Consider the following 17314-nt stretch of genomic DNA (forward strand, 5'->3'; position numbering starts at 1 on the left):
AATATTTTTTTAGTGAGGTTATATTGTATATAATTCCTTGGCGATTATTTCTGTCATCTTTTGTATATTTTATCTTATTCTCTTTACATAAAGATACATATGTATATAATATAGTTTTTCTTGTTTATATATTTTTTACTTTTTTAGGTTTTTTAGGTTTATTTATTTCTTTTGAGAGAGAGAGAGAGAGTGCAGGGAAGGGGCAGAGAGAGAGGGAGGGAGGGACAGAATCCCAAGAAGGCTCCGTGCTGTCAGCCTAGAGCCCAACACAGGGTTCAAATCCAGAAACAATGAGACTGAGACCTGAGCGAAAGTCAGATGCTTAACCAACTGAGCCACCCAGATGCCCATTTATTTTTCTACTTTTTATGCATTAGCTCCATGTATATCTTTTTCTTATTAATCATCTTTGAACAAGTAACATGGCCTGATAAAGGTAGTGGGGTGTAGTATAACTGAATTAGCACTGAAACAGTGTATAGCTTCCATGCAGATTCTTGGTCTATTATATTTTCTTGCAAAATCTATAATTATTTTGTTTCTTGAGAACATATCTCCTCATTTTCAGCAACCACCAAATTAGAACTTTGCTACCATGAAAAAGTGGGGGAGTGCTAGAGAATAAGCTTGTACAAACTACCAGGGCATGGTGGTCTGGAGGTGGACATTTTCATATAAGGAAACCACGAATTAAGAGAATACCTAAAGACCAAAAACATAAAATTAAATTAAAAAATTTTTAAAGCCAGTATCAATTCATTAATGTTGTAAATGTACTTGTGTTTTGGTACACACTATAGCATCTGCAAACATTTGACAAAGAGCCCACGTGTGTACAACATATGTTATTTACTTGGTCTATAGAAAATGGCTTGTCTGCAGATGGTTTCACACAACTTTCATTCAGCTATATTTATCAGGTGCTTACCATGTGTCTTTATGGAGTTTGGTCAAGTGGCAAGGCATATAGTATATAAGTAAATCAATAAATAAGTATTTTCAAGTTATGGACGTATATGCAGGAAGCAGATGGAGTACTGACATGGACAGTGGCTTGTATACAGAATGGCATGATATTCAGGTTGGGAACCGCAGGACAAAAGGCTCAGAATCACATGAAGAACTGAAGAAGAGTGAGCACGCTTAGTAGAAGGAACATCACCAGGAGCTTACCCTGAAGTGACCTGTCTGTGTTCTAGGAAGCAAGAAAAGCCTTTGTGGAGATGGGTGTTGGTAAATGAGTTGGTACACAATGACATTAGATGGGGTCAGAGTATACAGAGCCCCTTCAGACCACAGTGAGGTGTTAATTCTGTGTCTACCATGAAGCAAAGTATCTTGGACAGGAGTATGCCATGATACAATTAAATTGACTTTTGGGGCACCTGGGTGCCTCAGTCGGTTAAGCATCCAACTCTGGCTCAAGTCATGATCTTGCAGTTTGTGAGTTCAAACCCTGCATCAAGCTCTGTGCTGATAGCTCAGAGCCTAGAGCCTGCTTCAGATGTTGTGTCTCCCTCCCTCTCTGCTCCTCCCCTGCTCACACTCTATCCATCTCTCTCTCTCTCAAAAATAAATAAACATCAAAAAAAATTTTTAATCAACTTTTGATGGTTGTAGTGTAGAGCATGGACTTGAAAGCGACTGTGAATGAATAATAGACAGATGCTGCTCTGTGATCCAGGACAGACTTGGTGATCGTTGAACTACAGTGGAGGGTGCAGAGATGGAGAGAAGTGTGCTGATTTGACACACATTGAAGACGTACAATAAACAACACGTCCTGATGGCCTGAACATGGGATATAAACATGGGAGGTGAACATGGGAGGTGAAGAGCAGGGAGGAATCACAGCTGTGCCTCCAGGTTTTGGCTGGGACAACTGATCACTGGATGGCAGCCTTTACTGACATGAGCGTGATCTAGAAAAGAGCATGTTTGGGAGGAGCAATCAAGAGTTCAATTTCAGAACTGTAACGCTTGATATGTCTCTGAGCATCAGGAAATAAGTAAGGTAGTATGGGGCGCCCAGGGAAACTGGATAATATAGTACAAAAGATATTTAAAGTCCTTTGAGCAACTGAGGCAATAAAGGCTAACAAAAGGGGACCAATGAATCTTAGCTGTTTTATTACTTAAAACTCCATAGCTTACATGTTGAAAATCATTGAATATAGACACACACTGGCCTTCTTTTAGCTTATTTTTAATGCTCCTGGTCACCCATGACAGAAACGCTAGTCAAATTATATTAAGCAGAAAAAAAAAAAGGAATTATTGATTCAAACATACTTAAGGCCAACAATCAGTATGTTCTCAGGCACAGACAGATCCAGGAGGTCATATGCATCACCAGAACAGTCATGCCTTACTTCTTGGCTCTCTTCTTCTCCATATTGGTTTCAGTCTAGGCCAGCTCTCTCTCCTTGGTGCCCAACAGGGCCAGGCTTATATCATTCTGTCAGCATACCCAAGAGAGCTTATCCAGTGCAATAATCCTACAAAAATTCATGAATTTCTTCTGACTGTACCACCTTAGTGTCTGGGCTGCCTATAAACAACAAATACTTATTTCTCACAGTTCTGGAGTTGGGAGGTTCAAGATCATGGCACCACCAGATTTGGTGTCTGAGCAGGGCCCACTTTGTGGATGACCATGCTTTCACCACACATGATAGAAGTGGCAAGGGAACTCTGTGGGCCCCTTTTATAATGGCACTAATCTCATTCATGAGGGCTTTGCACTTATGACTTAATCACTTCCCAATCACCCTATTTCCTATACTATCACATGTATGAATTCCTGGGGGGTACACAAGCATTCAGTCTATGGCACTGGGGTCATGTGTCAACCTTATGCCAGTCTCTTTGCTCAGAATATGCTGATTGGTCAGGCTGGGTCCCCTACCAAACCCTAAATCCAAGAGATGTATATTATACCTTGGCCTAAAAAAAGGGGTGTACAGTACCTCAGAGGAAAGATCAGAGAGCCACTTTCAGAAGAAGATACCATGTTGGACCAGGAAAAGCAACAGCCATGCTCAGAGATCACTTCTGTCTCTAAAATATACTGACTCATATAGACACATGATATTTCAATTTGTCCCATCAGACAATCAACATAAAAGTTGACTTACCTTGGGGTGCCTGGGTGGCTCAGTGGGTTCAGCGCCCAACCCTTAATATTGGCTCAGGTCATGAACTCACGATCATGAGATGGAGCCCCACGTTGGACTCCACACTGAACATGGAGCCTGCTTGGGATTCTCTCTCTCCCTCTCCCCAACAAAATAAATACATATATATTTTTTTAAGTTGACTTACCTTTAATGGGTAGCCATATGTATCAACCCTAATGGTAGTTGTGGGTAAGGATAAGGGTGGGCCATTGAAGGATGACCCCAAAATTAGGAGGTCAAAATTAAAAGGTCAAATTCCTACCCTCAAAAGTAAGGATATAAGTGGGTAGATGTACGAGAAGTCAGAGATAGAAGGGTGGCTGTTTATGGAAGCAGTCAGTCTTAGGATTCTAAAAGGAAAAGGGTAACATCACACGTTATATAAATTAACCTTCACAGCTTTCCCTTGCCCCAAGGCCAATGGCTGAGAGTTGTATCAGGGTCGGGGACCTGGGCCCTAATAAGAAGCCTTTAAGTATAAGTACATTAAGAGAAGAGTTTATAAGACAAAACTTATAAACCCATTTCTATGCTTAGCAAGAAAGGGTGTGGACCTAGGTGAAATATTTGTAGCTTTAAACAATGGAGCCTGACCCAGCATTTCTGCATGGGTGTGGCAGCTTGGAAACCGCACTTGTGGCAGTAAGTCTTAACTGTCTTCTCTAAGTTCTATTCACAAGCACTAAATCAAACCCAGGTCCAGACTGCAGCTTGCACTTACAGAGTAATTAGGCTCATGCACTAGCTATTGTCTCTGTTCTGAGCTTGTTGCACAAAAGCATAAAGCCAGACCCCAAAGGGCTGTAACCAGGTGCCATGTCTGCATTTTAATACCATGCACTTTCCCTTTCTCCACTAGAGCACGAAGTATGGAGCAGAGAGAAGCGCCGAGAGTTTGTTTCCAGGTGTCTGGGCATATTCAACAGGCACAAACTGCAGGTAAGGTAGTTCTTCATCTCTATGCTTTCAGGATTTGGTGTACCCACTATGAATTTCTGAACTTTTCAGATGCAGTAGTTTAGGAATGGTGAGTAAGTAAGTCAATGTTAAGGTTAAAAAGGAGGTTTTTGTGCTTGTTTCTGCAAAAAAAAAAAAGAAGAAGAAGCCTCATCGCTGCTTGGTTTTGTGCAAGGAGAGTGGGGGGAATATGTGGGGGGCAGGGGAGCCCAGAGGCCAGGGGAGGAGACTGCAGATTCAAAGCTGTAGCCCATTGGACGCAACCTTGGAGGAGTCACTTAATTACTCTGCGTTTCAAAGCACCTGGAAAAATCATAAAAGACAAGCTGGCTCAGAAAGCCAGACACTCCATTGAATAAAGTGTGACTGAAGAAAATGAGGAGAAACCATTTCAGGACAGAGGAAAAAGAAGCTAACGATTTTTTAAAGTAAATACTTCATTCTTTTCTCCCATTATTAATTTGAGATCTTTTAATTGTCAGAACACCTTTCAGAGTTTGAAATATCATGAACACCGTCTGCCGTCCATTCGCATTTTTTATATCATGCTGTGTTTGCTTTATCGGAAGGGAAGAAGAGAGAGTATAAACAGTTCTAAGTAATAGCCATGTCTAAGAAGTGATGTTTGAATAAGTTTTGTCTCCCAATTATGCAGATGTTTATTTCCTGGAGCTGGGATTCATTTTCCATTTACTTATGCTGTCATAGGGCTTTTTTCTTTTGATCTTCTTAGACCAGCAAGGGGCAATTTTTGTTGTAGAAGGCAAAGAAAGAAGTTGTAGGAGTTAGGCTAGTATGAGGGCTGTGACAAGGAAGACCTAAAAAATGATGATGGCATAATCACAATACAAGTGGTTTTCTCACTTACAGAAATGTCCTAAAGGAGGGTGGTTTGTCACCCTCACTTCCACATGGTAATTGAGAGATCCAGATTCCTTCCATCTCCAAGTTCAGTCATCCTTCACTATTGGTTGCCTGGGGAATCCAGCCAGAGGAAGGGGGAAAAACATGGAGGAGGCACCACTGCCATTAAAAATGTTGGCTCTGAAGCGACACAGGCCACAGCTACTCCATTAGTGAAAGTGAATGCATGGCCCATCTCAGCACATACGTGGTGCCATGAGTGTTGTCCCTGGCTGGGCAGCCGTGTCCAAGCTGTGTTGTCATGGTCTGGATGGGAGAATGGATTTGGGGTGGGTGCTAGCATCCACTACCTCAGAGATCTTCAGCCTGCCCCGTGTGTGGCACCCTTGAGACCTTGGTCTATCACCTAGTGAGTTTAGGGTTTGACATCAAGCACTCAGGAGTTAGAAACTCCACTCTGTCACTCACAGGTCCACGGGAAGTCTTGGGCAAATCTGGGCCTCAGTTTCCTCATCTGTCAAATGGAGGTGATAGTATCTACCCCCTTAGGATTGCTTTGAGGATTAAATAATTTGTATATTCTTTGCTAAACTTTTGTCTTAGAGTAAATGCAAAGTAAAAGGCAACTATTATTATTGTTACCCAACTAAGGATAAAATTGCTGAATGCTTCGTTCTGCTTAGTTTGATTACTGACATCTTGACATATCTTGACACTTTGGGGCACCTGGGTAGCTCAGTTGGTTACGCATATGACTCTTGATTTCACCTCAGGTCGTCTTCCCCAGGTTGTGGGATCAAGCCCCATGTCGGGCTCCACGCTGAGGGTGGAAACTGTTTGGGATTCTGTCTTCTCCTCTGCCCCTCTCCCCTCTTCTCTCAATCTCTCAAAAAATTTTTTTAAAAAATCATGACACATTTTTCTTATTCCTGTTTTCCCAGCTCATCCTCACTCTGATGTGCATGGATGTATACAGAGATGCATTACGGATGTACAAGTGTCACGATGAAAGAGTACTGCTCACCTAACGTGCTCTTAGGATTGGAATGAGAAAGATATTCTGTCCCTTACAATGTCTGTCTGGGGCTCCCTCGCATATTCAGATCAAGGGAAAGTGGTGAGGTCCCATATGGTCTGGTTAGCAGAGCACAGTCGCTGTGTGTTCCGTGCATCAGCTGGTCATCTCAAGGTCTGTGACCTACCTCAGGGATTCTAGAATGGATCATAGAAATAGCTTATATTCTGGGGCACCTGGGTGGCTCAGTTGGTTGAGTGTCTGGCTCTTGGTTTCCCCTCAGGTCATGATCCCCAGATTGTGGGATCAAGCTCCACATCAGGCTTCACACTGAGCACAGAGCCTGCTTCAGATTCTTTCTCTCTCTCTCTCTCCATCTTCCCCTCTCCCCAGCTCACATGCATGCTCTCTCTCTCAAAAGAAGAAGAAGAAGAAGAAGAAGAAGAAGAAGAAGAAGAAGAAGAAGAAGAAGAAGAAGAAAGAAAGAAGTAGCTAATATTCTTTGAACATCTGCTATTGCAAGGCACTGTGTTCCTCAATCCCACATACCTTTAGGTAAGCAATCCACTTACAAGCTGAGGATCCAAGACTTAGAGATTATGAGTTCATGGACATCCTGGCCTCCTGATAACTGGTGGAACTCAAACTTAAAACCAGATCTGCTGACCACCCCGTCTTTGCTATGGTGGTCACAATTTGCTGCAGCCATTACACACACAGAGACACACAATTAGTGTATGTTGTACGAGGAGAGGGTGAGGAGAGTGCCTTTATTTTCAACAGTATGTAAGTTCACTTACAGAATGCTCAGGATCTTGAGGAAAAGATCCTGGGTATGAAAGTGCAGAAGTCTCAAGAGAGGGATTGAGAGAGAAGACAAAGTCTAACTCAACAGAGAGAAAGCTATAAAGGAATTAATTAGGCCACACACATCTCTTAATAGCTTGTGCTAAGGAAGCATCTAGATCTATATGAACGTTTAGCCTCTTCGTTGGGACAGATGGAGAGGCTGGAGAAGGCAGGGGGCACATATTTATCTGCACGAGAATCTAAGATGTGTGTGTAGGGATTATCTTTAACTTAAAAGAGTATAGGGCAGGTTTAATAAATCATATCACATACAGCTTCTCAGGCTGAAAAGTACAGGGTTAAAATGTAAGTGATTTCAAAACCAAAGGCAAAGTACAAATCCATATGTTGCTCTGCAATACGGAGATGCACTAACTTTAGCAGATGTTTTGGCTGCTACAGAAGGAAGGCAGGTCCCTTGGTTTATGGGAATTCTGGGGCTGGGAAGTACGGAGACCGCATTTCTCCCTGGCTGCTTCTTCCTTATTCTATAACCGGCACTGTGGATCCAGCATCCCCAGGCAGGTCCATGACAAGACCCATGTTTGCCTCTACTACCCTTACTAGCCCCTTGCTTTCCCCACAAAAATGACAGTGTTCTGTGAGGAAGCCAGTTTGGAACCACTCCTTTATTATGTGTGTCTATGAATGACACAATATGTCAATACGCACAATATTGTTGCTTAGGGAAACTCCAGGTGACTTTGAAAGCATTCTTTAGTGGGAGGGTCCATGGAGAGTCCTGAGGAAGTGATGGTGAAACTGACACATGAAAGTTAAGTAGAAGATAACCAGATGAGGCATGGGTCACAGCATTTCTGATAGAGCAGTGAGGGGGAGTTCCTCGCAGTAGGGGGAGGTTCTGGAAGGTGTGAGGAGACAGAGATGCTTAGCATAGCTGGTTAAGTTGCTGTAACACCATGCTTCTCAGCTAGGAGTAATTTCTATCCCCCAGCAGATATTTGGCAATGGTTGGAGATATTTATAGTTGTCACAACTTGCGGAGTGGATGCTCCTGGCATCTAGTGGGTAGATGCCAGGGATGCTGTTTAACCTCCTACAGTGCACAGCACAGCCTCTGAAAACAAAGATTTCTCCTCCCCATCGTGTCAATAATGCTCCGGTTGAAGGGCTCTTCAACAGAAGCCCCAAATACCAAGATTGCAACAAGACAGATGTATTTTTCGTATTTATCAGCCCACATGGTCTAAGTCACCTGATGCAATCAGCTCTGTAATGCCATGAACCTGAGCCCCTTCTGTCTTGTTGCTCTATACCCCTAGAGCACAGATTGGCAAACTTCTCTGTAGAGGACCAGCCTGGCAATATTTTGTCTTTGCAGGTCATATGGTCTCCGTCACTTCTCAGCTCTGACACTGGGGTGTGAAAGCAGCCACGGACAATGCCTAAGTCCATGGACGTGGCTATGTTCCAATCACACTTGATTGACCTAATCGCAATAGGCTGGGGTTGGCCTATGGGGCATGCTTGGAACCCTCCCCTGGTCCTATGTGCTTAGCCTGCTTGACCAATAGGAGGGAAAAGCAAGGGTATGGGGAGCAGGCTCATTTTCTTTTGAGGGGCGCCGTCACTTCTCCTTGTGTTCTATTCTCGAGAGCTCAGGAAGACTAGAAATGAAGCTCTTGGCTGGGGAGTCATGGGCCCTAGGGAAACCCAGCTTTTTTTTTTTTTCTTTAAGCACAAGGGAAAATGGATACCGAGGGGCAATTGGGAATGCCTGCACTTACTGCAGTACAGAGCTAGAGACAAGCCCAAAATGAGGCTGGCAGGAGAGTCTGGGTGAGATCATGCCCAGCCTGAGAAGTGAGGTATAGGGTTACAATCCTTTCTCTTAAAAGAAACGGGAAACTGTTGAATGGTTATAAGCAGCAGTGGTTCAGAACCATTTTTCCGTCTTAAAAAGATCACTCTGGCAGCGATGTGGAAACAGAGAGGGGCATGCCGGGATGGAGAGAGACAGCTTCGGAAAATATTGCCATCATCCAGGTAAGGGAGGTGGTGGCTTGGATGAGGAGTGTGGCAAGAACTTCAAGTAGGTAGATGGGAAGGAAATTCGGAGGGGAGAGCCTGTAACTATCTAGAGATCAAACTCCCTTTTTAAAATTGAAGGGGAAAGCAGCTTGTTTATTAATGTTTTAAAAACTGAAAGGCAAACTTGATCACCATTTTCCATCTGATCTGGCCCCAACCCATCCATGTCTGCCACTTTCCTCTTTTTCTTCCAGGACAGAAACACCCATTGTTGACCATCTTCTCTGGAGAAGAGCCATCTCCCTTCTCCCAAGCATGAGCCTCTGGGCTGCAGTGACTCAGACCGTGGACACAGAGTTCACAAATCCCAATTGTAATGAGTGGGCAACCCCGGCACTTTACATAAGCAAAGCGAGGAAGCGGCATGTGTTTTGAGACTGACTGGCACCAAAGGAGACAAAAGCCTGCAGTATAATTATGCCAAGCATATAATATGATGCAATCGGTTGCTGTCTCCAATACACCCCACAGTGCAGTAGGAGGGCTTTGAACAGTACAGTGCTCCAGACCTGCGTGTCCAGGCCGTTGGAAACTGGAGAAAGCCACTGCACCTTCTCTTCTGTCACGCAAGAGTGTCATGGGCATTCACTGAGTAGCTATTGTATCCCAGAGACTGTGCTCAGTGTTGGGGATATAGAAGTACGAATAAGACTTGACCTTATGATCTCTTCAATAAAATAGCTCTCTAGTTTCTGCCTCTCGTCCCTGTAAACAAAGGATGAATAACTGTCCCCCTGGTTTGTTTGAAACAGGCATCCATTAATAAGGGCGTCTTCCCTGACAATCTCATTATAGGGCTCTGGTTTTCACACTTTGCATTGCGGACACATTTATCCTGAAAGACAGTGCCATCCGGCCATTTGCATTCAAGGGATTTGGCTTCATGTCTATTGGCACCATTTTCGTTCTAAAGAGAGAGGACCTCACTTTCTTCTGACGTTCATTTGTGTCTTGGGTTGATAAAACTGTTATGGGGACTAACTGGCTCATTCACAGAATAATAGATAACTCCCAGAGAGTGATGATTCATAGGTAGCTCTGATATGGCCTCTTCTTCTCATTCCTTTCTGGTGAAGCGTGTCAGCAAAACTCCTTTTGGGTATGACTCCATCACTCCATATTCACAGTCTGTATACAAATGCATTTGGGTCCTTGCATTCCAGGTGTCGAGGGCAGAGAATGTGGGTCCAGTTTGTAGATGAGAATTTCAGGAAGCAGGGACAATGCAGGTCCACCCTCCTTATGGCCGTTAATTCAGTCTTAGTGTTGTTTAGCTCAGGAAATGCCTGGCATTTGTGCCAAGCACTTTCCATAGGCTTCCTAAGTTAAATGGTATGCCATTTAATCCCTGTCTATGCTGTGAAACAGGTGCTAATAACATCTCCCTTTCACAGATGAAGAAACTGACGTGAGCGACTTGCAAAGGTCAAAGAGCCGGTAAGTGGTAGAACCAAAATTTGAATGTAGGTTTTCCTGACTCCCAAGTTTATAATACTCCACAGTCCCCTTCATTCCAAGTATCAACATGAATGGAACATCTATTTATTATAAAGTCTATATCACTCAGTCTCACTCTGATGGTGTTAATGGGTTCCAGTTGAGCTGATCTGTGTTTTGCCCAAATGGCAGGGCGTTCTTATGTGAGAGCCGTTGGCCAACTAAGGCCTGTGGGTGAAATCCAGCCCTTTTGAAAACAGAGTTTTATTGGAATACAGCCACAGCCATTCATTTACATATTTTCTACAGCTGCTTTTGTGCTGCAACGTTACAGCTGAATAGTTGTGACAGAGGCGACATGGCCCACAGTGCCACCAATATTTACTATCTGGTTCTTTCCAGAGAAAGTTTGCCAAGCCCCAATGTGGAGCACAATTACTTGTATTGTCTCTGATGAAATTCTTTCAAATGAGTAGAATGGTGTTATTCACTGACTTAGGGTCAGTGTTCCTATTAAATGTATATGTATATGTTATTTAATCCAATTCATTCTTATCAACTGCCACAAAACAAAAAGGTCAGAAGTCCATCTGTAGGGATTTTGGCATGAAGAAGAAAATGTACCATTCCCAATTAAAGGGTGAAGTGTGGAACTTCTTTTGACTTTTCCCAAAAGTCATTCCTAAGTTTTTGTTACAGTAGTCCATCCCCCCGCCCCCCGCCCTTACCTATAGTTTCACTTTCTGTAGTTTCTGTTACCCAAGGTCAACAGTGGTCACGGAAGCAGGTGATCCTCCTTTAGGCACATGGTCAGAAGGGCAGCAGTAGCTTGACGCTACATCATGGTGCCAGCGTTGCTCACCTCACTTCATGTCATCCATAGGCATTTTATCATCTCATATCATCCCTAGAAGGGTGAGTCTAGGGATGCCTTGGTGGCTCATTCGGTTAAGCATCTGACTTCGGCTCAGGTCATGATCTCATGGCTCGTGAGTTCGAGGCCCACATTGGGCTCTGTGCTGACAGCTCAGAGCCTGGAGCCTGCTTTGGGTTCTGTGTCTCCCACTCTCTCTGGTTTTGCCCTGCTCTTGCTGTGTTTCTCTCTCTTTCAAAAATAAATAACCATTAATTTTAAAAAACTTTTTTTAGAAAGAAGGGTAAGTCTAAGAAGGTATTTTGAGGGAGAGAGAGAGAGACCACATTCCCATAACTTTTATTACAGTATGTTATTATAATCCTTCCACATTATTATCAGTTATTGTTAATCTCTGTGCTTCATTTATAAATTAAATTTTATCATAGGTATGTAAGTATAAGACCCCCCCCCCCGCCACAGTTTATATGGGGTTCAGAACTACCCGTGGTTTCAGGCATCCCCTGGGGGTCTTGGAAGTTATCCCCTCGGGCAAGGGGGGACTACTGTCTTTAGAGTTGTGTGCAATTCTTAGACGATCAGCCACAATTCCATTTACAAACAGGGTAGTCCCTGTCTTTGCTCGTCAATTACGGCCCTTCTGGAAATAACAAAATCAAAACATGTATGACAGAAGTTAGAAACACAATCTCACTGATTTCTTACACTTAAAGGACCATCAGCCACTTTGTAGTTCTACAGTAGGAAGAACACGAGTACGAGCTCTCAGAGTGCGGCTTTATCTTCATCTTTGAGCTTACACAACCCGTGGATAAATTATAAGTTACTGCAGAGATTCCCACCAATGACAAACTGACTCACTGTCCTCCAAGTTCTTTCATCTTTTTGGATTCAACTTCTAAGCCTCTCTGTATACTGTCAAGACCGAGTGTGCTATTTGCCAAAATTACAAAGAGTATGCCAGCATTTGGACACATTTTCCATTTTACCTGTATAGAAAAATGTTACCATTGCTGAAGTTTTTTCCATGATTGCTTTTTGCCCCTGTAACAAGTAGCTTGTGGCCAGCTTTGTGAAATGTTTCATGTTCGTTCCTGTGCAGCAATGAAACTAGATCGAAAGGTTTAAGTGACTTTCCTGTGTTAAAATATAACAAACGATTATCCGAGAAACACCATACCATTGTAGGACTATTTTCAGTAATGTTTTGTTTTTTATTTTTCATTGCCAAATGCCGGGTTGATCTGGGTACCGAAACCACAGCTTCAAGACAAGATTTCAAAGAACGGTCATGTCACGTTTCTCTTGATTGGCTGACGTCTCAAAAATGTTCTGCCTGAAGCTCTCCCAGATGAAAAGAAGTTATTCTTCTGTTGTAAAAATGATAAAAAGGGAAGGCAAGGGAAAAAAACACCCTAAACAATGGGAAACTTTCTCTCTCTCTCTTTTTTTTTAAGAGGGCCTGGGCAACTGTCTTTTTTATTTTAATACAATCAAATCGTATGTGAATGAAAAGCAATTGTGTGTTCTATGTTACATGAGGAAGGGCACCGTGGAAGTCACTGGTTCCAGAATTGCAGCTCTGTATCATTTGAGCTCAGATTCTGTTGAGGCCGTTTAAGGTGTTGGTTATATTTTGCTATAAAAAGGCCCGCCCGATAGATGAAACGCTGAGCACAACTCTGGTTATTTGAGGCCCAAGGTGACAAAAGACAATGATCTCATACGGCAGGGTTTTGTTTGTCAAATCAGTGAACAGTGGATGAATCCAGAAAGCCGTTTACAATACTGTATCCTCACGGAGTGGGCAGAATTAGAGTGTGAGCCATCACACTTGCAAACAGAAGGTCGTATCTTCCCCCCCTGCACCCCCTGCGCCCCCGCCAAGCCTAAAATAATAACTTAGCACCTGTGTAAAGTCTTCAGGGGTTTCCACATATAAAAATTAGTTAATTAGCAATTATTACCATATGTTAGGTGAGCACAGATTATTATTACCATAATTTTACAGACAGAGTAAATGAGAGTGATGGAGAAGGTGCCAGAAGAAAAATTACAATTAATGAGTTCCTAGATCATAGGCCTGACCTACAAGGAGGTTAAAGAGCTTGTTGTTTTAAAGAACACACGGTAAACTGAAACTTAAATATTGGAAAAACAGAGTTTGTGAATTGAAAATGTCCTGTTTAGTAGTGAGGGTTCGGATTCTGGTTTTTATTTATGAGTATTTCTTTCGATGATTTTTTTTTTAAACCTTCGATACCCCTGGGATGACTGAGTCATCTTATTATTAATGGGGATTCGATGTGATCAAAGGATGCGCTCTTCAGATCACATTCTTTTCTTTTCTCCTTAGGAATAATCAAGAGTCTCTGAGGTTTTAGAACCCTGAAAAATGTTTCTGGGCCAATAAATATTTGGGTAAGTTACATCGACAGTCAGCCTATTGTGTGAGTGTGCAAATGTGAGCCAAACACCATCCTAGGTCTTACGGATCCGGCACTGAGCAATATGACAGGTATCTTTTAAACTTTAAAAGTTAACATTCGACTTTAGAAATTGTACCTTCGTGTGATTTAGCTGAAGAAATAGGGTCCACTGTTGCATGGAGGCATTCTGAACTTATTAAAAAGCATAATACATGGCCATAATCATGTGTATTTGTTTTCCTTTCACAGGTGATTGCTTCAAGTCAGGGAGGGTAAAACAGATCATGGTTAAGGAGGCTGACTGGCCTTTCTGAAATTCATCCCAAGACAATGGTTATATATGTATTTTACAGACACTGCTTCCCCCTCCGCCCTCAGATGCGTGATGACTTCTGTAATAAGGCTCTAGTGGGCATATTTTTGGCCGTTCCAGCATGTCTTTGGGGAACTACTATCTCCCCTACCTTCATTCCTTGTGGTCGGGTGAGTTTGTGTCCAGTCTCTGACTCTGTTCTCTCTGCTGGAGATGATAGTTGATGGGCTCATGACATGCAAACCTGGGCTGCAGGGGTCTTCTGTTTAATCATGTGGGGAGCGTGCCTAAGAAGGAAGCCAGTCCAGGGGAGAGTAGAGTAGATTCTTAATACATTCATGTTAGCACCTGGATTCAGGTGCCTGAAGCCGTTTTTACCTCCTGGACTTTTCATTGATGTGGCCTTGTCTTTTTTTTTTTTTCTTCTTAAATGCCTGAGTCACTTTGAATTGACTTTCAGAAACTTGATGGTAGAATGAGTTATAATGTAATTCGAATCAATAATGTTTTTTAAATACAGTTTTTGGCATGGATGAGAAAATAGTTTAACAGATATAAGTTTCATAGATACAGATAATAGCTTTATATAATTTTGAGGAACACCTGGGTGTCTTGGTTGGTTAAGCATTCGACTTCGGCTCAGGTCATGATCTCACCGCTCATGAGTTCCAGCCCATGTTGGGCTCTGTACTGATAGCTCAGAGCTTATAGCCTGCTTCGGATTTTGTGTATCCAGCTCTCTCTGCCCCTCCCCTGCTCACGTGCTGTCTGTCTGTCTGTCTCTCAAAAATAAACATTAATGGGGTGCCTGGGTGGCTTAGTCGGTTGAGCGTCCGACTTTCGCTTAGGTCATGATCTCGCGGTTCGTGGGTTTGAGCCCCGCGTCGNTTTAATTAAAAAAAATAAAGTGAGTTTAAGTGCCATTTTATACTGATAATTCAAGAGTATTGTGAAAACAGAGATTTTATTTTTACCTTTAAAAATTAAGGTAAAGGAGGGGCGCCTGGGTGGCTTAGTCGGTTGAGCGTCCGACTTTCACTTAGGTCATGATCTCGAAGTTCGTGGGTTCAAGCCCCGCATTGGGCTCTGTGCTGACTGCCAGCTCAGAGCCTGGAGCCTGTTTCAGAGTCTGTGACTCCCTCTCTCTCTGACCCTCTCCTGCTCACGCTGTCTCTCTCTCTCTCCTAGAAATAAATAAAACATTTTAAAAAAATAAACATTAAAAAACATTTTTAATACATACAATTTTGAAAAAAAAAAGCTTATGCGTGTATATAGACACATGCATAGTGCTCTCTGTATATCTAATATCCATCATTCCCTTTGTCCTGATTAACAGAACCCTGTTAATATTTTTGCATTTTTATGACAGCTTTATTGAATACTTAGTATATGAGATACATTTCACATACCATGAAATTCACCCTTTTATTTTTTTAAGTTTATTTATTTATTTTGAGAGAAAGCACAAAGTGGGGACACAGAGAGAGAAAGAGAGAGAGAGAGAATCCCAAGCAGGGTCTGCATTATCAGCGCAAAGCCCTATGTGGGCCTCCAACTCATGAACTGTAAGATCATGACCTGAGCCGAAATCAACAGACAGACATTTAACCGACTGAGCCACCCAGGCGCCCCAAAATTCACCCTTTTAAAGTATACAGTTCAGTGACTTTTAATACATTCACAAAGTTATGTAACAATCTGTATGATTTATTTTAGAACATTTTCATCACCTCAAAAAGAAATTCTATATCCATTCCATTTCTCCTCCTCTCAGCTTTTGACAAACTCTAAAATAATTTGTGTGTCTATAGATTCTATATAAAGAGAATCACACAATTATGTAGCCTTTTGTGTTTGGCTTCTTTCACTCAGAATAATGTTTTCAATGTAAGCCATGTTATAGCATGAATCAGTACTTCGTTCCTTTTTATGGTGACTGATATTCCATTATATACTAATCTTGCTTACACATTCATCAGTTGATGGATACTTGGGATGTTTAAACTTTATGATGATCATAAATAATGCTGCCATGAACATTCACATGCAAATTTATGTTTTCAGTTCTCTTGGTTATATAGGTAGGAGTGGAACTGCTGGGCCATCTGGTCACCCAATGTATAACATTTTGCGTAATTGCCAAATTTTCTAGAGTGGCTGTTCCATGTTACAAACCTGCAAGCAATGTATGAGGGTCCCAGTTCCTCCTTATCTTTGTCTATACTTGTTATTGCCCATCTTTTTGACATTAGCCATCCTAGTGGATATGAAATATTTCACAATATACACCTGAAACCACTGTGCCCTCTTGAAAGACTTTATTTCACAAATCTTCTTTGCATGTAGGGATTGTTGCTGAAATGTAAGAGAAAGTACTTGGACAGGATTCCCAGAAAGGTCCTAAAGAAGGCTAAATTGGGCGGGGGGGGGGGGGCAGTAATTTTTGGTCTTCCCCTCTTTCCTTCACTTTTCTTCATGGACTGGTTGGATCTGCAGTGGACATCTTGGTCCACAAAATGATCAGAGAGGCCAGGCCCTACTGACAGTAGACTAGGAAGATTAAAGAATCCTAAGTCTTTGATGATTTGGAAGCCAGTGTATCAGCTTTGTGCTCCTAAGGAAAGATCGGACTTTTTTAGTTCAGGGACAAAGAAATTTCTTGCTTATAGACTTCATGGTTGTTTTGATGTTCTATTTGCCTCAGCTAAACTTAATCTTTTTTTCTCCTACACATACAAATGTATGTGTATATACACACCTATGTATTTATGCACAAATGTGTATGAACACATACACACACATATGTGCATAGATTGGCTAGATGCACACAAAAACCTAATTCTTCTCCTACCGGAGACCATAGCTAGATCCCGCTTCCCACAAACCCTTGCTATCAGTGTGGCCCTGTGACTGAATTTTAGCTAGTAGAATGTGGGTAAAAGTAAGTAAGCATTTCCAGTCCTGTCTACAAACACCTTCCATGGGCATCTTCCATTCTTTTCTTCCCATCCACTGAATGGAGGGAGACAGGTCTGAGGAGAGGGCTTGAAGCAAGGGAAAGTCAATAGATGGAAGGAGCCAGGGCACCAAATGACCACATAGATCGCTATAGTAGACAAGAGTAAGAAAAACATGCTGTGGTGTTAGGTCTTAGAGAATTTGGAGTTTGCTTACCCTAATTGAATTGCATATACATACACATCCATATTTATATGAAATCACAGACTAGGTTAACCCTAGGTTACTCAGTGAACCAGAGTTAACACTCACCTCCTGACATTTGATCCAATCCTTTCTCTGCAGTACTAGGTTGTAAGGATAACCGAGCATCTGTAACTACAG

Source organism: Hyaena hyaena, unplaced genomic scaffold (assembly GCF_003009895.1).
Source record: "Hyaena hyaena isolate Hyena2069 unplaced genomic scaffold, ASM300989v1 scaffold_48, whole genome shotgun sequence".
In the NCBI taxonomy this organism is placed as follows: domain Eukaryota; kingdom Metazoa; phylum Chordata; class Mammalia; order Carnivora; family Hyaenidae; genus Hyaena; species Hyaena hyaena.